General features: G+C 47.6%; 1 long non-coding RNA gene across 1 annotated transcript in view; it reads left to right on the forward strand.

Moving 5' to 3' along the window:
* Positions 1-10,061: 10,061 nt before the first annotated feature.
* Positions 10,062-24,451, forward strand: part of LOC119966792 — a 69,167-nt gene continuing 54,777 nt past the window's right edge. The window contains exon 1 of the long non-coding RNA XR_005460833.1: positions 10,062-10,158. This is a non-coding gene — a long non-coding RNA (uncharacterized LOC119966792). The remainder of the gene's footprint in view (positions 10,159-24,451) is intronic.

Below are 24,451 nucleotides of genomic sequence, written 5' to 3' on the forward strand. Positions count from 1 at the left end.
ATGAATGGTTTTGATAGAGTAGATAGGAAGAAATTATTTCCTCTGATGTGAAGTCCCAAATGTCAGAAATGTGGAAGGTTAACAAGATTAACAGTGAACGTGAAATGAAAATAAAGGATCAGAAAAGTAACAACACTAGCAGGTACCTAGAGAAATAATGAGAAGCAATTTGCCTAGTAACAAGATTAGCAGGAGTCAAGAAACATTCTATATAGACATAGAATATACAGTGCAGAAGAAGGCCATTCGGCTCATCGAGTCTGCACTGACCCACTTAAGCCTCCACTTCCACCCTATCCCCGTAACCCAATAACCCTCCTAACCTTTTTGGACACCAAGGACAATTTATCATGGCCAATCCACCTAACCTGCACGTCTTTGGACTGTGGGAGGAAACTGGAGCACCCGGAGAAAACCACGCTGACACGGGGAGAATGTTCAGACTCTGCACAGACAGTGACCCAGTGGGGAATCGAACCCGGGACCCTGGTGCTGTGAAGCCACAGTGCTAACCACTTGTGCTGCCGTGCTGCCCTGAGGTGTATTGAGGTGCGAATAGCCATATCAAAAACATTGGGCATGTTCTCCGACCCACTACACCCATTCTTCGGTGTGGTGTACCCCCGTCGACAGCGGGGCCCTCCGTCCCACAAGCCGGCCCATTGTGGGCACCCCTACGCCGCCAGGAAATCCGCGGGTATGAGTGCGCTGCCAGCAATATGAGGATCCCACCGAGGGGAAATCCAACCCATTGTTTACCGGAGATCAGAGAGGCTGTGCAAATGGTGACTTCCAAAGGCAAGGAATTTGAGCGATATAGACAACAGAATTCACAGAGGAGAATATCAGCGAGATTGAACAGTATAATTGCCATCACCCTCACTGGGAAGGAGGCTAGTTCTTCATCTAACAGCCAAACAGAAAGTTGCATCTACGATTTGAGCCAAGGAGGTCTGGTGCAACTAATATTTAAAGCCAAGGTAGATTGCAGATGTTCTCTGCTAATAGACACGGTTCCATGCCTTCGCTGAACCAGGAAAAGAAGTTTTCCCAGACCTGGCCACCTAAGCGGTATTCTGGTTAGCATTGCTGCCTCACAGCGCTGAGGACCCGGGTTCGATTCCGGCCCCGTGTCACTGTCCATGTGGAGTTGGCACGTTCCTCCACAAACCACTTTCTGGAAGCGCTGACTGCCTGATGCAAATCTTCCCAGCAACAACCAATCAGCATCGCTGCTCTGCTGGACTCTTTAGGCGTCCTAGCCCAGGAACGACCGTCGAAAACCGGACGTGTACAACTAGTGGTGTGTACAGGACTGGGGAGCATCGCCTTCGCGTGGAGCAACTCGGCGGGTTGTAGGCGCTGCCGCAGCCACAACACTGCTGGCTCAGGCGGTGGCAATATGCCCATATCGACATCGGATTCAGTGCCCAGTGGATCCTCATCCAGCAATTCGGTGTCCTCTCCACCCGAGACTGGTTTCTTTATGGTAGGTACGCCTGGGACCAAAGGTGGCGACTGGGGCAGAGGTGTCGGTTCGAGCTGACGGCGGTTTTGGTCCGAAACCTTCGGAATCGGATCCAGTATCTCTTGGATGCTTCCTCAGAGATGATCCACGTGCCTGTATGATTCGCGTCCTTGTGCACTTACTCGAAATGAGTCTGGGCCAACTCAAAGCTTGGTGTCTGCATCCTCCTTCTCCAAAAGTCTGGACGTGCACCGAGTGTCCCACCGCGAAGGTGCTTAAGGGTGAACAGCGTCTGGCGCCCAGCGCCAATTCTGGGTCGATCCTGGCCCTGGCGGACTTTCCTGCCAATGTCTGGGAAGGACTAAACTTAAACATGTTTGCAGGCGATGGCCCATCAGCAATTCGGCCAGAGTGACCCGGGCCGTGGCATGTGGCCTTGTCCCGTAACAGAGCTGCGTCCCCCAAGACCCTGAGGTCTGCTTTGTATGGTGCGTTCCACCAATCCCTTTGACGTGGGGTGGTACAGGGCGGGGTGCACATGTTGCATCCCGTTGTCGGCCATGAGCGCCCAAAACCCCACGCACGGGGACCACTAAGCGCATTCCCCACAATATGACACCATTTTCGATGCTCAGCTCAGGAATTTTATTAGTGAGGGCCTTCAGGTCCCCTGGCAAGGTGCAGTGCTGAGCCGAATATTAGATTACATGTCGCACCCATAACAACTAGGGGTCCGTTTGGATCCAGCTGCAGATGCAGGATAAGTAGCCGGCAAAGGATCCATGAAATGGAGTGCGGCCATCACTTCATCAGCCGATGTTGGTGCAGACAGCCTGGCAGGAAGAGGGAGCCGGCTGTAAGCATCAGCGTGAGGTATTGCGGATCTGGAATGGTGTTCCAATATGTACTGGACTACTGTTAACAGCAGAGCCCACCGCTGGATCCTGGCTGACGGAATGGGGGGAAATCACTTGGTCTTCTTAAACAACCCCAACAGGGGCTTGTGGTCGGTGTAGACGGCGAACGGGTGTCCGTTGACACACCAATGGAATTTCTGAACTCCAAGTACCATTGCCAAGGCTTATTTTCGATTTGTGCCTAATTTTTCTCAACGTCGGCCAATATGCGTGACGCGAACACGCTGGGGCTCTCTGACCCGTCGTCCATTCGGTGGGCGAGGACAACCCCGACCCCGTAGGGGGAAGCATCGCACATTAACAGCAGCAGCTGGGTTGTGTCGAAATGAGTTAATAGACGGGATGATGATAATTGTTTCTTCACCGTCTCAACAGCTGTTTCCTGGGCCTGGACCAATCCCAGCATTGAGCTTTCTTTACAAATGGTGGCGGTGAGGAGGCCAAGATTGTGGAGAGATTCAGAATACATTTTCTGTAGTAATTCCCCATGTCCAAAAACTAGTTCAATGCGGTTGGTCCGAGTTCTGTTGGGGCCTGACGAAGGGTCTGCATTTTGTCCTCCATTACGGACTATCCGATAATCTAGGTAGGTATCATCAGTTGCATCGATTACACATTTTTCCCTCCAGAGGTAGATCCCTGCTTCCTCAAAACTCTGGAGGACCTCGGCCAAATTTTCCAGATGCTCCCAGTCTGATGAACCGGCAATCAGGATATCATCGAGGTGCGCTGCCACTCTCGGGAGTCGTCGGAGGATGCTTTCCATTACCCGCTGGAAGATTGTGCAAGTAGCCGAAACGCCGGGTGTACTCGTATAGTCCTCGGTGTATGTTGATGGTAATGAACTTCCTTGAATCCGGGGCCAGATGAAGTTGCAGGTATGCTTGACTCATATCCAAGTTCGAAAACTTCCGACTACCGCTGAGCTTGGCGTATAGGCCCTCTATGCGATCCTCATGGTAGCGATCCAGGCGAGAGGCATAGAAACGTAGAAAACAGAAGCAGGAGGAAGCCATTCGGCTCATCGAGCCTGCTCAGTGATTCATTATGATAATGACCGATCATCAAGTTCAATACTCTGATCCCGCCTTCCCCCCATATCCCTTGATCCATTTAGACCCAAGAGCAATATCTTAATCATTCTTGAAATTACACAATGTTTTGACCTCAACTGCTTTCTGTGGTAGTGAATTCTGTAAATTCACCACTCTCTGGGTGAAGAAATTTCTCCTCACCTCAGTCCTAAAAGGTTCATTCCTTATCCTCAAACTATGACCCCTAGTTCTGGACTCCTCCACCACGGAACATTCTTTCTGAATCTACCCTTCTGATCCTGTTAGAATTTTGTAAGTTTCTATAAGATTCCCCCTCACTCTTCTAAACTCCAATGAATCTAATCCTAACCGACTTAGTCTCTCCTCATATGACAGTCCCGCCATCCCAGGAATCAGCCTGATAAACCTTCACTGCACTCTCTCCATAGCAAGAACATCCTTCCTCAGGTAAAAACCCAAAACTGCACACAATATTCCAAGTGTGGTTTCACCAATGCTCTATATAATTGCAGTAAAACATCACTACCTGTATTCCTATATACAAATCCACTCATTATGAAGGCCAACATACTATTTGCCTTCTTTACTGCATGCTGTATCTGCATACTTACCTTCAGTGACTGATGCACGAGGACACCAAGATCTCGCTGAGTATCCACCTTTCTCCCCATTCAAATAATAATCTGCCTTCCTATTTTTTGCTACCGAAGCAGATAACCTCACATTTATCCACATTGTACTGCATCTGACATGCATGTGCCCACTCACTCAACCTGTCCAAATCCCGCTGAAGCATCTCTGCATCCTCCTCTCAACTCACCCTCCCACCCAACTTTGTATCATCTGCAAATTTGGAGATGATACATTTAGTTCCCTCGTCCAGATCATTAATATATAATGTGAACAGTTGGGATCCTAGCACAGATCCCTGCTGTACCCCACTAATCACTGCCTGTCAATCAGAAAAATACCCACTTATTCCAACATTTTGCTTCCTGTCTGGCCTGGAGGAAGTGGCTCCCATGCATAATATCTGGTGAGGCGGCAGCTCCACTATATTCCCGTCGCCAGTGTGGAATCCGCAAAAGTAGCACACATGGGTCAGCCAGGTAGAATAAATAAATAGATTTTATTTATTCACAATATTATACTCTCCACTCCCTGACGGGCCTCCTGCCAGACCTGCTCCCTGGCCGGGGTTTTCATACTAGAGAGCTGAGCTCTCAGTTAAAGGGGCAATCCCACCCTCTCATTACCGGGGGAATTCACATTCAGAGGAGGTCACCTGGAATCTAATTATCCTTATCTTGTGACCTCCCTGAGGGTTATAATAATTACTCAAAGTGGCTACCCCAAACTGTATCAGTTACAACACTTGAGATGGAATTAGATAACGTAAAGAAACAGGTTGAAGGGGCATTAAGGCAACAGGCCATTCAGGGCAGCTCTGATTGGCGAAGGCACTGCCACGATATATGTACCAGGGAAATGACTTATCAACAAATCAGCATATTGTTTTTATGCAGTATTAATTGTTATTCCCTTTGAAATGTGACATTCTTGACCTGAGTTTTACACCCCTCCCCCACCCCACCCTGGTAGATTTTGAGGCGGGCAGGAGCACGAAGTTGCATGGACAGATTCTCTCCGGGTGCTCCAGTTTCCTCCCACAGTCCAAAGATGGGGAGGTTAGGTGGAATGACCGTGCTAAATTGCCTTTAGTGTCCAGGGAATGTACAGGTTAGGTTGCTGGGATAGGGTGGGATTGGCCAAGGTAAAGTGTTCTTTCAGAGGAACGGTGCAGACTCGATGGGCCGAATGGCCTCCTACTGCACTGTAGGGATTCTATGATACTTTGATTCTATGACTCTATGATGCCATTATAAGACCATAAAAAATTACAGAGAGTCGTGAACACCGCCCAGTCCATTACGCAAAGTCGCCTCCCATCCATTGACTCTGTCTACACCTCCCACTGCCTGGGGAAAGCGGGCAGCATAATCAAAGACCCCTCCCACCCAGCTTACTCACTCTTCCAACCTCTTCCATCGGGCAGGAGATAAAAAAAGTCTGAGAACACGCAATAACAGATTCAAAACCAGCTTCTTCCCCACTGTTACCAGACTCCTGAATGATTCACTTATGGACTAAACTGGTCGCTCCGGGCATCTTCTCTGCTGAGTAGTACTGCACTCCATGTGCTTAACCCGATGTCTATGTATTCACATTGTGTATTTATGTGTGTCCTATGTTTTTTTTCATGCATGGAACGATCTGTCTGGACTGCTCGCAGAACAATACTTCTCACTGTACCTCGGTGCACGTCTCAATAACCCCAAATCCGAATCCAAATCCAGTTTGTAAAATTGAAGGCTGGTTACATTACAAGGAAAATGGGAGCCATGTATATTTGTAAAGAAGTTTGACATGTTCTGGATTAGCGAACAGTGGGAACAGTTTCTCTTTAAAACAGCTGAACTATTGCTTTGAATCCTCCTGGCCAGTCCCAATCCTGGAGTGTGAGGCTCTCAGTTCTCAGTAGTGTGAAACAGTGGATGGTACATTCCTTCATTGTAAAATATAATTACGATCTCTGCAATGTGCTACTTGTTCCAGCAGAACCAGACTCGCAAAGTAAGCTTGAATTTCAACGAGACGATTATTCAAACAGGCACGTTTTTACAAGTGAAGAAGCACTGAACAATTTATATTGCTTCATGGCTTCGGCCTGCAGGTCCCGGAGAGGGCCCAAAGAGGCTGAGCATAGGGCCCAAATGACCCTAAATCTGTATAGATATTGTGTAAGATTTGAGAATTGGCCAGTTCTGATCCCTTGCGAACAGTTTAAGGATACTCAGAAGACTAGAATTAAATTTAATTGGATAGCAAACGACTTGCCAGCATTAGATATCAAATCCCGTGTGTGCACCTTGGATTAGTTTCCCTTTGCTTGAAGGTTACGTGGCATTCAGCATAATTCCAGCAGTCATGTTGTATCAAGAAGGGTAAATGTTGCTTTGCCAGCATTTTCCAAATCACATTTGGTTGGCAACAGGAAAACAAGAATTTTCTGTCAAATAGTCATCTCCCAAACTGGAATTTAAGAATGTTATTTGAAAGACAGTGGTGGGAAATAGATTTTGTCATTAATCTTAACTAAATCCTTCTTAAATTATTAATGAATTTAAGGGAGATCTCAGTAAGTACATGAGGGAGACAGGAATAGGAGGATACGTTTTTATTTTCTTTATTCTTTCATGCGATATGGTTGTCGTGGGCAGGGCCCGCATTTGTAGCCCATCCCTAATTGCCCTTGAGCTGAGAGACTTTCAGGTGACACGACACCAGATGTTGATAGGATGAGATTAAGTAGAGCGGGGGCAAAGAAATGAGAAATGTGTTAATGTAAGCCGACGTGTGATAACAAAAAAGATTATTATTATTAATATCCCACATGGGACCCACGGAGTGGGAATGATTGTCTTCCCAGTGGTCCTTGCGGAGTATGAGCTCCCCTATGCTAGGAGTGGCGATCTCTATTAAGCAATGTATAAAAGGTCAGCCAACAAGACACCAACTTCAGGGGAAGGGTAATCCGGCAACGATCTATCATTTGTAAATAAACCCGCTTCGTTACTCCACTCGATGTGGATTCCCTGTGTCCTTACTAAGCTTCTTTTACCGCAAGTGGCAAACAGAGGAAACCTAGCCCCCAGTGTGAAGGTGGTTACATTTGTATGAACTGAACATACACAGACAGGAACTGTCGGTGTGGCAAAATGTTTGGCCATTCAACAGTGAAAGTCATCTTAAAATTCTGCGACAGCTGAATATGAGAATCCAAGTTGATTTTAATACGCTATTTTTCTCTATCTTAGTTTAAATATATTTTTCCCCTAATTGGATCCCGTCTCCTGAAGAGAGGACGGCACAGTAGTGCAGTGGTTGCTTCACAGCGCCAGGGTCCCTGGTTTGATTCCTGTCTTGGGTCACTGCGGAGTCTGCACGTTTTCCCCATGTCTGCGTGGGTTTCCTCCGGGTGCTCCAGCTTCCTCCCACAAATCCCGAAAGACGGGCTTGCTAGGTGAATTAGACATTCTGAATTCTCCCTCTGTGTACCCGAACAGGCGCCGGAATGTGGCGACTCGGGGATTTTCACAGTAACTTCATTGCAGTGTTAATGTAAGCCTACTTGTGTCACTAATAAAGATTATTATTATTAGTTCCATAGCCCCGGCTATCTCTTGTCCATTTCATCCCTCATCCAAGGTGACCATTCTCCTAGGTTGGACAGCTGGTTCGTGATGCACTGCCAGGCCAACAGCATGGGTTCAATTCCCGCACCGGCTGAGGTTATTCATGAAAACCCTGTCTTCTCAACCTTGCCCCTCACCTGAGGCGTGGTGATCCTCAATTCAAATCACCACCACCACCAGTCAGCTCTCCCCCTCAAGGGGGGAAGAACCCTGTGGTCTTCTGGGACTATGGTGACTACTTTTTATTTAATGCAGCTATAATGACCTCAGGGTTAAATAGGGGCAGAGTATTTGAATGTTCCTATTGACAGATGTGCACTCGCTAGTGTTAAGGAGTTAGATCCATGGCTGCTTTGCTCAGAAGCACTTAAGCTCAATGTAGAGGCTTCTCTGCGGCTCCAAAGAATAATACAAGCACAGGAACAGGCCCTTCGGCCCTCCAAGCCTGTACCAGTAATGATACCAGCTGAGAGATCAGTCAAATGAGCCACTTATATGGTTTAAAACAGAAAAAGAAAAAGACAAGAAGACCTGAGTATCTGTGAATGGGGACTGGGTGCACAAAGGGTTAATGCGCAGTGTGTACAAAGTGAATTGAGAATATGTTGAAGCACAGAGAGCATGTCCTTCCGAATCACGTCAAGTAAACAAGCAGAGCCCAGAGGCCTACGGGTGGAACATGTTACCATGGTAACGTTCCCTTAATATGGAGTTTGCTCTTGGAGGAGCTGCTCGAGTTAGATAATAATGTCAGGTTGTTAAATCGGTTGGATGGTGGTGACAGGGTTAGCCGGTAACAGGAGCACAATTAATGAAAGGAATGGTAATCAGCAGGTGTGAACATTTACAAGGAAGTGCAAAATGAATAAAGGGGCAGAGGCACTCCAGGCTCCTGGACTGTGTGATTCTAGGGGTTAAATTGTCTCGTTCCCCAAGTCGGTGCAGAGATCACAATGTGTGATTAAGCCGCACCTATTTAATGTAATGCAGGCAGCATGCCAACTTCATTGCAATGATTTGTTTTTTAATTCGTTCATGGGATGTGGGATCACTGCCTCAGCCAGAATTCATCACCCATCCCTAATTGCCCTTGAGAAGGTGGGGGCGAGCTGCCTTCTTGAACCGCAGCAGCCAGCCGTACTGTTCATTGCTCACCCACATCAACAGTGGATCCAATACTGTTGCTAACTTTCACTTAAAGCTGTCCTGTCTGACTGAAAGCTAGCCTGCACCTCTTAAAGCTGAGGTGGACTGAAACTGGGACAGAGGCCTGGAGTTCCTCTGAAACTCATTCTGACCTGGGATAGAGCAAAGAATGGTTGACCATGGGAATCAGCAGGCTCCAAGGTTTTTGGACACTGCATTGGAGGTGGAAAGGAAGAGGGTGTCTCAGGGGGATAGGGGAAGTCAGTGGGAATAGACAATCTGAAGGTAAATGGAGTTCAGCCCCAAGGAACTGGATGCAGTGCCACAGGGAGTTTAATGACCTCACATGAACACTCAGGGTCAGTGACTATATCTTCACCAACCTCACCATTAACCTCAGCCACCGCTTAATTCAATGCCCAACACTCACTCATTTAAGAGTTAACCACATTGCTGTGGGTCGGTAGCCACATGTAGGTCAGATGTTTCAGTTCCTTCTCTCCAGGATATTAGTGAACCAGGTTTATAGCATGGGTCACCATTCGACTTTTAACTCCAGATTATTTTTTATTGAATTCGAATTTCAACATCTGCCGTGATGCGATTCGAACCCTGGTCGGCAGATCCCCAGAGTATTATCCGAGGTTTCTGGTTTACTAATCCAGTGATAATGCCGCTACGCTACCACCTGCTACCAGTGGGCTAAACAGCCGGCTTGTAATGCAGAACAGGACCAGCAGCGTGGGTTCAATTCCTGTACCGGCCTCCCCAAACAGGCGCTGGAATATGGTGACTAGGGGCTTTTCACAATAACTTCACTGAAGCCTACTTGTGACAATAAGCGATTATTATTACTTGAACCTCTTGCTGCATGAAAAGTTTTAGGGGCTGGTTTAGCACAGTGGGCTAAACAGCTGGCTTGTAATGCAGAACAATGCCAGCAGCGCGGTTTCAATTCCCATCCTGGCCTCCCCGAACAGATGCCGGAATGTGGCGACTAGGGGCTTTTCACAGTAACTTCATTGAAGCCTACTTGTGACAATAAGCGATTATTATTATTACCTCCCCACAAGTCTTCAACTCACCTGCACAGACTTCACACTGCCGCAACTGGCTCACGCCCATCTCATACCTTGCACTCACTGCCAGCTATTCAACCATGATATGCATTACATGGCACTCACTGGTGTATTTGCATCTCTCTTGCAGCAGAGGGGAGTGCACAGCTGGAAAGAGGATCTAAACAGAGGGGGAGAGGCAGGTCCTCATATTGTTACTCCCAATGGAGAGGATACTGTGCTAAATGTAAGAAATTGGTAAGTAGATTGTATTTATATCTGTTGCAGTAACATTTTTAAAAGCCTGAGTTCAGGTATATATATATATATATGTTGCAGCAGATTTTTTAAAATCCTGGTTTAACCTACAGGCAGATGGGCTGGCGGCAAAAGGTGCAATTAAGATGACATAAAAGTGAGACCATCATTCATCCAACCCTGTATATGTTTAGAAAGAGAGGCCCAATGGAATTTTGTTATGATTGCTGGAGATTCTCTGGAGAGTAGATAATTAGCAGGGCCGGCCCAAGGTACCGTCAACTCGTGCAGTCGCCCGGGGCGCCATGTGCTCGGGGGCGCCAGAGACTCGGGTCCCGCGCATGCGCAGTTGGGCCGGCGCCAACCAGCGCATGCGCGGTGGCCGCCCTCCCCCAGGGCGGCCCCTTCCGCCCCCCCCTCTGTCCGCCGCCCCCCCCCCTCCGTCCCCCTTCCGTCCGCCCCCCCCCTCGGCCCGCCCCGCCCCCCCTCGGCCCGCCCCACCCCCCCTTGGCCCGCCCCCCCCCTCGGCCTGCCCCACCCCCCCTCGGCCAGCCCCTCCCCCCCTCGGCCCGCCCCCCCCTCGGCCTCGGCCCCGCCCCCGCCGGGCCTGCCCCCGCCCGAAGGGCGCCGAAGTTCAGCTTGCCCGGGGCGCCAGCAACCCTAGGGCCGGCGCTGATAATTAGAGACATTGTGGCCATGATTTAGCCATCGTGTTGCACCCGCCACGGTTCTGAGAAGGCTGGGTAAATAGCAGGAAAGGCTAAAATCAACTAGTTTGCAATTCACCTGGCCCGCTCCCGATGCCGAGTTCCGGATCTCGCCCCAAAATGATGAGCTTATCACTAACCCTCATTTGCATTTATTTGAATCTCATTTACGAGATTGAAGTTGAATGCAGTGGCCTCCCAGGAAGACCCCTCAGGGGGTTTGGGCTTGGTCAGGGGCGCTGAAGCATTCCAGGTCGAGGGTCACCCATGGGCCAAGGGGGTGAGGGGTTTGCATCTTTGAGACCTTCAAGCTATCTTTAAATATTGCTGATATCCATAACAGGAGCAACCATAGCTGGAGCCTATCTGTCCCAACAAACACTTCCAGCACAGAGCCTTGATGTGGCTTCAATGGTGAAAGTCAATTTCACTCCCTCTAGCTTCACAGCTGCAGGTTGTGTTTGTTGCTGCTCCTGCTGGTGGCTGCAGGTGCCTGGAGATTGCTGTTTCCTTCCTTTTATGTAGCTGGAAAAAAAGACATTTTGTTCTAAGATACCTGAGTGTTGGAACACCAGGGGCGTTATGAATTCAGAAGTATTACGGGCCAGGGTTCAGTAAACCCCCAAAGTATATCATGGAGTTCACCTGACACACAACTTTAAATAGATTTTGGTTATGGGGAGCACAAGGTCCCACTTTACAGGTGTGATGCAACAGAGATCTAAAAGTATTTTTAAACAAAAACAATGTTTATTCTATGAATCCAGTTAACATTTTATAAACACACAGTAAACAGTTTATCAACTACCAACCCTGATAACCCCACAGATACACTACTCTATAGATGACACTTAATAACTTCCCTAACAACATCCATAAGTTTTTTTTTATAAATGTTTTTTATTGAGTTTTCATGTTTTATATATGACAAGTTACAAATTATTAGAGAGAAAAAAAAAGAAAACACAAAAATTTAACATGTATATTTACAGGTAAGCATCTTTATAACAACAATTGTGGCCGCCCCCTTTAGCCAGCATACATATTTTACATTCCCCAATATGGCCGAGGCACATGTTTATAGGCATTTATTTATAGTTTTGTTTTGGGCCTTAGCTTGCCATCAAACCCCCATAACAAACCCGTATGGGGCTACCTTCCCCCGATTCCCATCCATTTTCCCCTGATTCTTGGCCACCCGGCTATTCTTCCTTTTGTACGTTGGCCATAAACAGGTCCCGGAACAGTTGCATGAATGGCTCCCACGTTCTATGGAAGCCGTCGTCTGACCCTTGGATGGCGAATTTGATTTTCTCCATTTGGAGAGATTCCGAGAGGTCGGGACAGCCAGTCTGCAGCTCTGGGCGGTGCTGCTGACCGCCAGCCAAACAGGATTCTACGGTGGGCGATCAGGGAGGCAAAGGCAAGGGCGTCCGCCCTCCTCCCCAGGAATAGATCTGGCTGGTCTGAAACCCCGAAGACTGCCACTATCGGCATGGCTCCACCCTCACCCCCACCACTTTGGACATAGCCTCGAAGAAGGCTGTCCAGTAATCCACAAGTCTGGGGCAAGACCAGAACATGTGGGCGTGGTTGGCCGGGCCTCTTTGGCACCGTTCACATCTGTCCTCCACCTCCGGGAAGAACCTTCTCATACGGTTTCTCGTTAAGTGGGCTCTATGTACCACTTTTAGTTGCGTCAGGCTGAGCTTGCGCACGTGGAGGTGGAGTTGACCCTATGCAGTGCTTCGCTCCAGAGTCCCCACCCTATCTCCATCCCCAGGTCGTCCTCCCATTTCCTTCTTGTTGCGTCCAGTACGGTGTCGTCCCTTTCTACTAGTCGGTCATACATGTCGCTACAGTTCCCTTTCTCTAGGATACTTGCGTCCAGTAGGTCTTCCAGTAGTGTCTGTCGTGGCGGTTGTGGGTACGTCCTTGTCTCCTTTCGTAGGAAGTTTTTGAGCTGCAGGTACCGTAGCTCGTTCTCCCTAGCTAGCTGAAATTTCTCTGTCAGTTCGTCCAGTGTTGCGATCCTGTCGTCCATGTATAGGTCCCTGACTGTCAGTGTCCCCCCGTCCTGCCTCCACCTTTTGAAGGTGGCGTCAGTCAGTGCTGGTGTGTACCTATGGTTGTTGCAGATAGGAGCCTTGTCCGACATTTTGGTCAGGCCAAATTGCTGCCGCAGTTGGTTCCAGGATTGGAGGGTGGCTGTCACCACTGGGCTGCTGGAGTGTTTTTTGGGTGGGGATGGGAGTGCTGCCGTGGCGACGGCCCGGAGGGAGGTCCCCATGCAGGAGGCCTCCTCCGCACGCACCCACTCAGCTTCTGGCTCCTGGATCCATCCCCTTACTTGCTCCCCCCCCCCCTTGCGGGTGTATTGGGAAGATCTCACTTTTGCTCATGTTGAGTTTGTAGCCCGAGAAGGCTCCAAACTCTTTCAGGAGCGCAATGATTCCGTCCATGCTGTTTTGTGGGTCCGAGATATAGAGGAGCAGATCATCCGCATAGAGTGAGACTCTGTGCTCTCTACCTCCCCTTCGGATCCCCCTCCAATTTTTTGCTGCCCTGAGTGTGATTGCTAGCGGTTCGATTGCTAGTGCGAACAGCAGCGGGGACAGTGGGCATCCTTGTCTGGTGCCCCTGTGCAGCTGGAAGTATTGGGAGTTGGTATTGTTGGTCTGTACACTCGCCATGGGAGCATTGTATAGGAGCTTTACCCAAGCGGTGAACCCTGTTCCAAGCCCGAACCGCTCCAGTACCTCTATGAGGTATTTCCATTCAAACAACATCCATAAGTTAAAATCTTTTCAAACAAAGGCAACGGGTTTAAATTCTCTACAGAAACAGGTATTACTTTGAAATCATCAATGAGCTGAAGACATTCTTTAGCTTGTAGAGAGAAAGACCATTACACAGCTGCTTGCTGTACATGCAGATCTCCAACTCTGAAATCGAAACCAAAAACACACGGCAGCTCTCAGCCCAAAACAAAAGTGAAAGACAGAGAGCCCAGCTCCACCCACATGCCGACATCACTGCAGCTATTTGGTAAACACCCGTTTCTTAAAGGTACAGACATCTGACAGAAGGCAATTCGGTTTGAAGCAAGAAGATGCTGCGGGACCTGGTGATCCAAATGGACCACCTGGCCACCATTGAAGAAATGCTTTTCAGAATTCCAGATGCTTTTGGTGCTGGTGTGGTTGAGTGCTGTATGTAATTGGCACGTTACCGCGGGTTAAACAGGCTGGAATGTTCAACTGCATCATGAGCGCCAGTGCAATATGTGGATGTCAGGATTTGGTTCCAGTGAGATTGGGCTCTGTGGGAGGGCCTGCACAGCTGTGGCACCTGGACGTAGAATTGCACTGATAAGTGGAGCAAGTAACACATTGATGTTTTAATGACAAAGGTCTGGGCCTGATAACATATTCTCAGACTTATTCTCCATTTCTGTTGAGGAACCTGCGAGGGGTGCTACTGCATGCTTGGTTTTTTTGTGGAGGTTGTTGGTCTTCTTCCGACATTGTACAGCGGTCCTGGTGCCCGCTTTGTGTTGAACGATGAGGGAGCGTTTGGAAGCAGCTCCCCCTTTGTTAGTGGCAAGAAGCTGAGATGCGACTCTGGGGAAGCAGATGACGAGACAGCCAGAAATGGCAAGAAGCTCGTGGGGACCGCGATATTACCAATGCAACCGTTGAGGAACGCCCCGCCAATCACACCCAAAATGACACTTTGATATTTTTTTACGCCCTGTGTTTTGACTTAGGTAAGCAGGTGAGGGGATATGAGTGAGATACAGATTATTGAATGATCTGGAGGTGCCAGGTCTGTAGCAGGTAGTTTAGTTTTGAGTCTGCACTTTAAGCTAACCAGCTGCTTTTGCCTAAGGCTGTCAGGTTGAGCAGCAGTTTGACACAGTGTGAAGAATGTAGGAATTTCAGATATATATTGGATTATATATATTTGGTGCAGTAGGGGTTAAACGCCTGAGTTAGTAGGTGTGAGACTGCTGAAGTCATCTTTCTTAAAAGTCCTGGTTTAAAAGACCGACGTTTTGACTACAAGGGATAATTAAAGCATCATAACAGTTTGGGCTAATGGAATTTTGTTTATATGAAGAAGGTTCCCTGGAGAGTAGATTGTGTTTGGCCTTAGTAAGATGATATAATTAATGAGAGGAGTCAGGGATTGAAGCAGTCAGGTGTTGACATTCAGTTTTGGGTTTCAGTTCAGTTAAAGATTTAACAGACCAGCAATTTTTCTCAAAGTAGTTGGGGCGGCGCAGTGGTACAGTGGTTAGCACTGCAGCCAGGGACCCATTGCGTGAAGTCTGTCCTGGAACGAAATATCCTTTCCTCACTGTCTTACAAATTAAACAAAATATGGGGATTTCTGTCCAGTATCCGAGCAACTGTTGAGATCTGGTCCGGGATCATACGAACAGACAGAAACATCTGCTGGCTGTTTCCTGAAAGCAGTCTTTCCAAGAAAGGTCTACACAAATGGACAGCCAGTATCCCTGTGTTTGTTAACTTTATTTATAAGTGACATAAGTGATGGACTTTGCTTAATCGGAGATAGAGAAGGTATCGGTTAGTAATAAAAAAGATTTCCTTTTATTTTTAGAATTGTTTAACTATTAATTGAAAAGCTGTTTTTTGCAATGTTAAGGTGTTTAATCCTGTGTTATAAATGAAATTTGTTTCAATATAAAAGATAGCTATTGGTCAGTGGGATCAATCCTGGAGCAAAGTATCCTTTCCTCACAGTTTAAACATTTTTATTTTAAAGTGTTTGGGGTTCTTGTCCGGTATTCTAACAAATGTTGTTGTCTGGTCCTGGATCTGAACAATAGCGCTAACCATTATGAGAGGGGGCATCACTGTGGGCGTGGCTGCTGGAAAGGCTGACACGATTGATTCGGAGGGTACCAACATACCTAATCATAGGATCCCTACAGTGCAGAAAGAGGCCATTCGGCCCATCGAGTCTACACCGACCTCCAGAAAGAGCACCCTACCCAGGCCCACTCCCCTGCCCCATTCCTGAAACTCCATAACTCTACCTAACCTAAACGTGGGACCTGTGAAAGAGAAATATGGCTTTTGCACTATTTTTATAATTGTATTCTACTGTAATGTAATTGTACTGTTTCTTTTGTTACTGTTATAAAACCATAAATACCTCAATAAAATGTTTGTAAAAACAAACCCTACCTAACCTTTGGACACTAAGCGACAATTTAGAATGGCCAATTCATCCAACCTCCTTCTTGCCCTGTCTTCTAACTTGAGGTTATTCACGAAACCATCGCCTACTCAACCTTGGCCCTCGCCTGAGGTGTGGTGATCCTCAGGTTAAACCACCACCACTAGCGAAGTGAGAAATAAGGAGAGAGAGGAGTTGAACACGTGGCTACAGGGATGGTGCAGGAGGCAGGGTTTTGGTTTCCTGGATAATTGGGGCTCATTCTGGGGTAGGTGGGACCTCTACAAATAGGATGGTCTTCACCTGAACCAGAGGGGTACCAATATCCTGGGGGGGAGATTTGCTAGTGCTCTTCGGGGGGTTTAAACTTATTCAGCAGGGGGATGGGAACCTAAATTGTAGTCCCAGTGTACAGGATGTTGAGAGTAGTGAGGTCAGGGATAGGGTTAAAAGTTCGAAAGAGGGCACCGGCAAGCAAGATGCTGGTTTGAAGTGTGTCTACTTCAACGTCAGGAGCATCCGGAATAAGGTGGGTGAGCTTGCAGCATGGGTTGGTACCTGGGATCTCGATGTTGTGGTGATTTCGGATACATGGGTAGAGCAGGGACAGGAATGGTTGTTGCAGGTTCCAGGATTTAGATGTTTCTGTAAGTTTCTGTAAGAACAGAGAAGATGGTAAAAGAGGGGGGGGGGGGGGGGGGTAGCATTGTTAATCAAGGAAAGTATTAGGGCGGCAGAAAGGACGTTTGAGGACTCGTCTACTGGGGTAGTATGGGCTGAGGTTAGGAACAGGAGAGGAGAGGTCACCCTGTTGGGAGTTGTCTATAGACCTCCGAATAGTTCCAGAGATGTAGAGGAAAGGATTGCAAAGATGATTCTCGACAGGAGCAAGGGTAACAGGGTAGTTGTTATGGGGGACTTTAACTTTCCAAATATTGACTGGAAATACTATAGATCGAGTACTATAGATGAGTCAGTTTTTGTGCAGTGTGTGCAGGAGGGTTTTCTGACACAGTATGTAGACAGGCCAACAAGGGGCGATGCCACATTGGATTTGGTACTGGGTAATGAACCCGGCCAGGTGTTAGATTTAGATGTAGGTGAGCACTTTGGTGATAGTGATCACAACTCGGTTATGTTTACTTTAGCAATGGGCAGGGATAGATATATACCGCAAGGCAAGAATTATAGCTGGGGGAAAGGCAATTATGATGCTATTCGGCAGGATCTAGGATGTAGAGGACGGGGAAGGAAACTGCAGGGGATGGGTACAATCGAAATGTGGAGCTTTTTCAAGGAACAGCTACTGCGTGTCCTTGATAAGTATGTACCTGTCAGGCAGGGAGGAAGTTGTCGAGCAAGGGAACCGTGGTTTACTAAGGAAGTTGAAGCACTTGTCAAGAGGAAAGAGAAGGCTTATGTTAGGATGAGACATGAAGGCTCAGTTAGGGCAGTTGAGAGTTACAAGTTAGCCAGGAAGGACCTAAAGGGAGAGTTAAGAAGAGCGAGGAGAGGACACGAAAAGTCATTGGCGGATAGGATCAAGGAAAACCCTAAGGCTTTCTATAGGTATATCAGGAACAAAAGAATGACTAGAGTAAGATTAGGGCCAATCAAGGATAGTAGTGGAAAGTTGTGTGTGGAATCAGAGGAGATAGGGGAAGCGTTAAATGGATATTTTTCGTCAGAGTTTACACTGGAGAAAGACAATGTTGTCGAGGAGAATACTCAGGTTCAGTCGGCCAGGCTAGATGGGATTGAGGTTCACAAGGAGGAGGTGTCAGCAATTGTGGAAAGTGTAAAAATAGATAAGTCCCCTGGGCCAGATGGGATTTATCCTAGGATTCTCTGGGAAGCCAGGGAGAAGATTGTAGAGCCTTTCTCCTTGATCTTTATGTCGTCTTTGTCGACGGGAATAGTGCCGGAAGACTGGAGGATAGCAAATATTGTCCCCTTGTTCAAGAAGGGGAGTAGAGACAACCCTGGTAATTATAGACCTGTGAGCCTTACTTCAGTTGTGGGTAAAATGTTGGAAAAGGTTATAAGAGTTAGGGTTTATAATCATCTTGAAAAGGACAAGTTGATTAGCGATACTCAACACGGTTTTGTGAAGGGTAGGTCATGCCTCACAACCTTATTGAGTTTTTTGAGAAGGTGTCCAAACAGGTGGATGAGGGTAAAGCAGTTGATGTGGTGTATATGGATTTCTGTAAGGCGTTTGATAAGGTTCCTCACGGTAGGCTATTGCAGAAAATACGGAAGTATGGGATTGAAGGTGATTTAGCGGTTTGGATCAGTAATTGGCTAGGGTGGTGGTTGATGGCAAATGTTCATCCTGGAGTTCAGTTACTAGTGGTGTACCGCAAGGATCTGTTTTGGGGCCACTGCTGTTTGTCATTTTTATAAATGACCTGGAAGAGGGTGTAGAAGGATGGGTTAGTAAATTTGCAGATGACACGAAGGTCAGTGGAGTTGTGGATAGTGCTGAAGGATGTTATAGGTTACAGAGGGACATAGATAAGCTACAGAGCTGGGCTGAGTGGTGGCAGATGGAGTTTAATGCGGAAAAGTGTGAGGTGATTCACTTTGTAAGGAGTAACAGGAATGCAGAGTACTGGGCTAATGGCAAGATTCTTGGTAGTGTAGATGAACAGAGAGATCTCGGCATCCAGGTACATAAATCCCTGAAAGATGCCACCCAGGTTAATAGGGCTGTTAAGAAGGCATATGGTGTGCTAGCCTTTATCAGTAGGGGGATTGAGTTTCGGAGCCACAAGGTCATGCTGCAGCTGTACAAAACTCTGGTGCGGCCGCACCTGGAGTACTGCGTGCAGTTCTGGTCACCACATTATAGGAAGGATGTGGAAGTTTTGGAAAGGGTTCAGAGGAGATTTACTAGGATGTTGCCTGGTATGGAGGGAAGGTCTTACGAGGAAAGGCTCAGGGACTGGAGGTTGTTTTTGTTAGAGAGGAGAAGGCTGAGAGGTGACTTAATAGAGACATATAAGATAGTCAGAGGGTTAGATAGGGTGGACAGTGAGAGTCTTTTTTCTCGGATGGTGATGACCAACACGAGGGGACATAGCTTTAAATTGAGGGGTGGTAGATATAGGACAGATGTCAGAGGCAGTTTCTTTACTCAGAGAGTAGTAGGGGTGTGGAACGCCCTGCCTGCAACAGTAGTAGACTCGCCAACTTTAAGGGCATTGAAGTGGTCGCTGGGTAGACATATGGATGAAAATGGAATAGTGTAGGTCAGATAGGCTTCAGATGGTTTCACGGGTCGGCACAACATCAAGGGCCGAAGGGCCCGTACTGCGCTGTAATGTTCTATGTTCTATGTTCAGTCAGCTCTCCTCCCTCAAAGCCTATGATCATCTGGGTCTTTGACGACTTTGCCCTACCTCTAACTTACGAAGCTGCAGACGGTGCAAGCAGACACCCCTGACTTTGTTATCTCCTCTGGCACAACCCGACCCTTATCACTTGTTCATTTCAGAGACTGCAATCTTGGAGCAGTGGTGGAAAGGCTGGACGACACCATCGCTAGATCTAAATACTCTCAGCCACCAGCTCAAAACCATACACTGCACCTATCTTAGAGGATATCGTTGAGGTAGGGCCTGCACAGGATAAGATAACACACATGAGTGTGTGGCAGCCAGGGCAGGAGGTAAGGATAATACAACTGTCAAACTCACCAGAGGATAAGGTTGTACATGGTGTTCTAATGCAGAAGATTCAACTCAAAAGCAAAATCCTGGGGGTGCTGGAAATCTGTTCTGGAATCGGTTCTGATGAAAGGTCATGTCTGAAACATTGGACATACATTGAGGCATCAGGGATTTCACCTACCGACTGCACTGAGCCAGTGAGAGATTCGCACTGCCTCTTTTCAGGAAGGTCAACCAATCCACAAGCCAAGCAGGCAGTTGCGAGCCCAGTGGCATGCGTTTCCACAGCAGCACAGTGGTTAGCATTGTTGCTTCACAGTGCAAGGGTCCCAGGTTCAATTCCTGGCTTGGGTCACTGTCTGTGCAGAGTCTGCACATTCTGCCTGTGTCTGTGTGGGTTTCTTCCGGGCGCCCCGGATTCCTCCCACAAGTCCCGAAAGACGTGCTTGTTAGGTGAATTGGACATTCTAAATTCTCCCTCTATAAACCCGAACAGGTGCCAGAATGTGGTGACTAGGGGATTTTCACAGTAACTTCATTGCAGCGTAATGTAAGCCTACTTGTGACAATAATAATGATTATTATTATTATTCCCTGTTTTCAAGACCCCAGAGGGTAAATGTCTTGCCTACTGAGAGCAGACAGCCAATCAGAGGCCTTGTTGCTGCCTGCCGTCTCAATTGGGGAGCCAATAATCGACTGGCTTTATCCCCGTACACATAAAATGTCCCCCGTAAATGGCACACTGGCTCACCGCATTCCCTGTCGATTCAAACTCAAACATCATTTGTAGCCTTTTTCTCTCTGCCAATAACTCTGCCATAGAGGCCATGGAATACTGCCGATCCAACTCATAGTCTACTAACCTCTGCCTTTCATCCCTGCCAGCCTTAAGCTTGTGGGCCCTGTACGATATTATTTCTCCTCTGATTACTGCCTTCAACACTTCCCAGAAAGTGGAAGGCGAGACCTCCCCATTCTGGTTGGAATCTACGTAGCTCCTTCTGGCCAAAGCCACCCTTTCACAAAACCCCTTATCTGTCAGGAGTGATGTGTCCAATCTCCATGATGGGCGCTGTGCTCGGCCCGGCTCAAATCGCATATCCACACAGTGTGGAGCATGATCCAATATTACTATCACCAAGTGTCCAGCTCCCGCCACCCCCCGGGAGTAATGTCTTTCCCACTGTGAATAAAATCTATTCTGGAGTCGAGAGGCGTACAAAATTATGAGGGGCATGGACAGGGTGGATAGGAAGCAGCTGTTCCCCTCAGTTGAAGGGTCAGTCATAAGGGGACACAACATCAAGATGAGGGGCGGGAGGTTTAGGGGATTTGAGGGAAAACCTTTTTACCCAGAAGGTGATAATGGTCTGGAATGCACTGCCTGGGAGGGTGTTAGTGGCGGGTTGCCTCACATCCTTTAAAAAGTAACTGGATGAGCACTTGGCATGTCTTAGCATTCAAGGTTATGGGGCCAAGTGCTGGCAAATGGGATTAGGTGGGCAGGTCAGATGTTTTCATGCATCGGTGCAGACCCGATGGGCCGAAGGGCCTCTTCTGCACTGTATTATTCTGAGATTCTGATGGGTACTGGGGCTGCTACCATAATTCTCAATTATCCCCAGGCTATGAGAAATTATCTTGGACTCAGTTTCTGAGGATGTAAGCATTTAATTAGTAGAGTGATGATGGCACTAGCTGTTGATTTAGATATAAGACCATAAACATAAGTTATTGCATTGTTAATCCATATATATTTCATCAGCCTGACTGGATCTCGTCCAACATCAATATGCTTTCTCCACTAAACAGCTGTAGAAACATATCCTTTCACTTGTTCTTGGGATGTGAACCAGCCAGTATATATTTCCAATTCCTATTTGCCTTAAAGGCATGAGGAGTCATCTGCAGAGGCGGACCTCCAAACGAAAGACCTGGTACCTCGGCACAGAGCCCCGACCAATGGGGCGGCCCTTTGCCAGCCGGACATCAACCAGAGCCTGATAGCTCTGCATTATATGATAGGCTTAAATGGGCCTATCAGCAGCCAATACAGGGCGACACCAGTCTCTGATTGTTCGAGTCCCCTTAGAGCAGGGAAACACTGGTGAGCGTTGAGGTGACCGGTAAGGAGGGAGGCTGCAGTCAAGGCGAAGACCTCCTGTGTTTACATCACTCACCTTTTTGCGAATTGCCGAGGAAAACCGGGAGGGAGGTGGTGAGCCGGCTAGCTGGTCGGGACTCGGAAGCAAGCTGTAGTCGAGGGAAGCAGGGGCGACTCGACCTCCAGGCCGGGCCTGGGCAGGCCATAGCCAGGCAGTCAGCAGCGAGGCGGGATTGTTGACGTGAGGTGTGAGGCCCTACCGGGGTCGGGTAAATTGATGAAAAAAGCCAAGAGGAAGATGGTGAGAGAGACAGCCAGCCAGTTGGGAGTCGGGGTGACCCGCCATCGAGAAGCGAGTGTTTCAGTTCAGCAATTACTCATTCAGGCATGTTTTTACACATTAAAAAGCATTAAAGCAGTTAAGCAGTGATCAACTTGTGTATTGTTCTGGCTTGATCTTTTGCATTCGATGGGGTGAGGGTGGGCAAGGTCGGGAGTGGGGGGGGGGGGGGGGGGGCGATGTCATTGGGAGATTCCCAGAAATGAAGGTGAGCACAGGGCCCCACAATGAGTAATTCCGCCACTGGTCATCTGAATAAAATGGATCTGTCGTCACACATAGACATGACAGCATTAAGGACATTGGAGAATGATTTGGGTATTTTGCAACAACCCAGAGAGTTATTTCGGAATTACAGCACAGAGACAGGTCCTTCAGTTTAACCATCGTCCACATTCTATGTTCCTATATTATTTACCTCTGGTCACAAAACCTTACATTCCATTAGCTTTTATTTTATTGGCCTGATGCACTTGGTCAGTATTAGGAAGGACTGGGCTGGTGAAGAGAGCTGAGATGCAGTTCATCCATGAAAAATCATATGGCCAGTGTCTCAAATAGCCTCTCCTAATCAAACATCATACTGCCCTGCTTGATGTTCTGACCTCTGAGCAGAGGTGTGAAGGCTGGTGTTTGACGCCTCTGCACCAGATGGCTCCGGGTTTGTAGAGCTTGTCAGCCTTACCTTGGATTACAGAAGCCCGAGCTACGGGTTAACTTGCAAGGTGGGCTGACAGTGCGTTGATCATAAATAGTGACTGGAAGACGATGTCAAGGGCAGATAAGGTGCTTCCGCCTGATCAGAAGCTAATATAGGTGGAGGACAATTGCAAAAGCAAACCTGCATCCTATCAGCTGCTGTGTTTGTGGTAAGCACCAGTATGGTATCAGCTGCCTTGGACAAGGGAGCGGTGGAGTGTTATGTAGCCGAGTAACATCATTGGCTGGTGTCGTGTTACTCAACAATGCCATCAGAGGCTTTCATGGAGATCACCATTGTACCCAGTGAGCACCATCTTGTAAATAAACCCCTTGCACACTGTTACACAAATTTGTCAGCATCCTTCCAGTTTAGAACATAGAACATAGAACATTACAGCGCAATACTGGCCCTTCGGCCCTCGATGTTGCGCCGACCTGTGAAACCATCTGAAGCTTATCTGACCTACACTATTCCATTTTCATCCATATGTTTATCCAGTGACCACTTAAATGCCCTTAAAGTTGGCGAGTCTACTACTGTTGCAGGCAGGGCGTTCCACACCCCTACTACTCTCTGAGTAAAGAAACTGCCTCTGACATCTGTCCTATATCTATCACCCCTCAATTTAAAGCTATGTCCCCTCGTGTTGGTCATCACCATCCGAGGAAAAAGACTCTCACTGTCCACCCTATCTAACCCTCTGACTATCTTATATGTCTCTATTAAGTCACCTCTCAGCCTTCTCCTCTCTAACAAAAACAACCTCAATTCCGCATGACCTTGTGGCTCCGAAACTCAATCCCCTTACTGATAAAGGCTAGCACACCATATGCCTTCTTAACAGCCCTATTAACCTGGGTGGCAACTTTCAGGGATTTATGTACCTGGATGCCGAGATCTCTCTGTTCATCTACACTACCAAGAATCTTGCCATTAGCCCAGTACTCTGCATTCCTGTTACTCCTTCCAAAGTGAACCACCTCACACTTTTCCGCATTAAACTCCATCTGCCACCTCTCAGCCCAGCTCTGCAGCTTATCTATGTCCCTCTGTATCCTATAACATCCTTCAGCACTATCCACAACTCCACCGACCTTCGTGTCATCTGCAAATTTACTAACCCATCCTTCTACACCCTCTTCCAGGTCATTTATAAAAATGACAAACAGCAGTGGCCCCAAAGCAGATCCTTGCGGTACACCACTAGTAACTGAACTCCAGGATGAACATTTGCCATCAACCACCACCCTTTGTCTTCTTTCAGCTAGCCAATTACTGATCCAAACCGCTAAATCACCTTCAATTCCATACTTCCTTATTTTCTGCAATAGCCTACCGTGGGGAACCTTTGTTTCCCATTTCTTTTACTTTGTGGTTATCATTGTTAATCCATGGGTATTTAATGGAGCTTTAAGTCAAGCAGAGGAAGAGAGGAACTCAAATGTTGCAAAATAGTACACTGTGCCATTGAAGATTTAGATATTTAACAAGAATTTAGAAGAACCCAGACTTTCTGGCAGGTGAGAGGTCGGAGGGATTTGGTTTGATTGG

This window comes from Scyliorhinus canicula, chromosome 6 (assembly GCF_902713615.1).
Source record: "Scyliorhinus canicula chromosome 6, sScyCan1.1, whole genome shotgun sequence".
Classification (NCBI taxonomy): domain Eukaryota; kingdom Metazoa; phylum Chordata; class Chondrichthyes; order Carcharhiniformes; family Scyliorhinidae; genus Scyliorhinus; species Scyliorhinus canicula.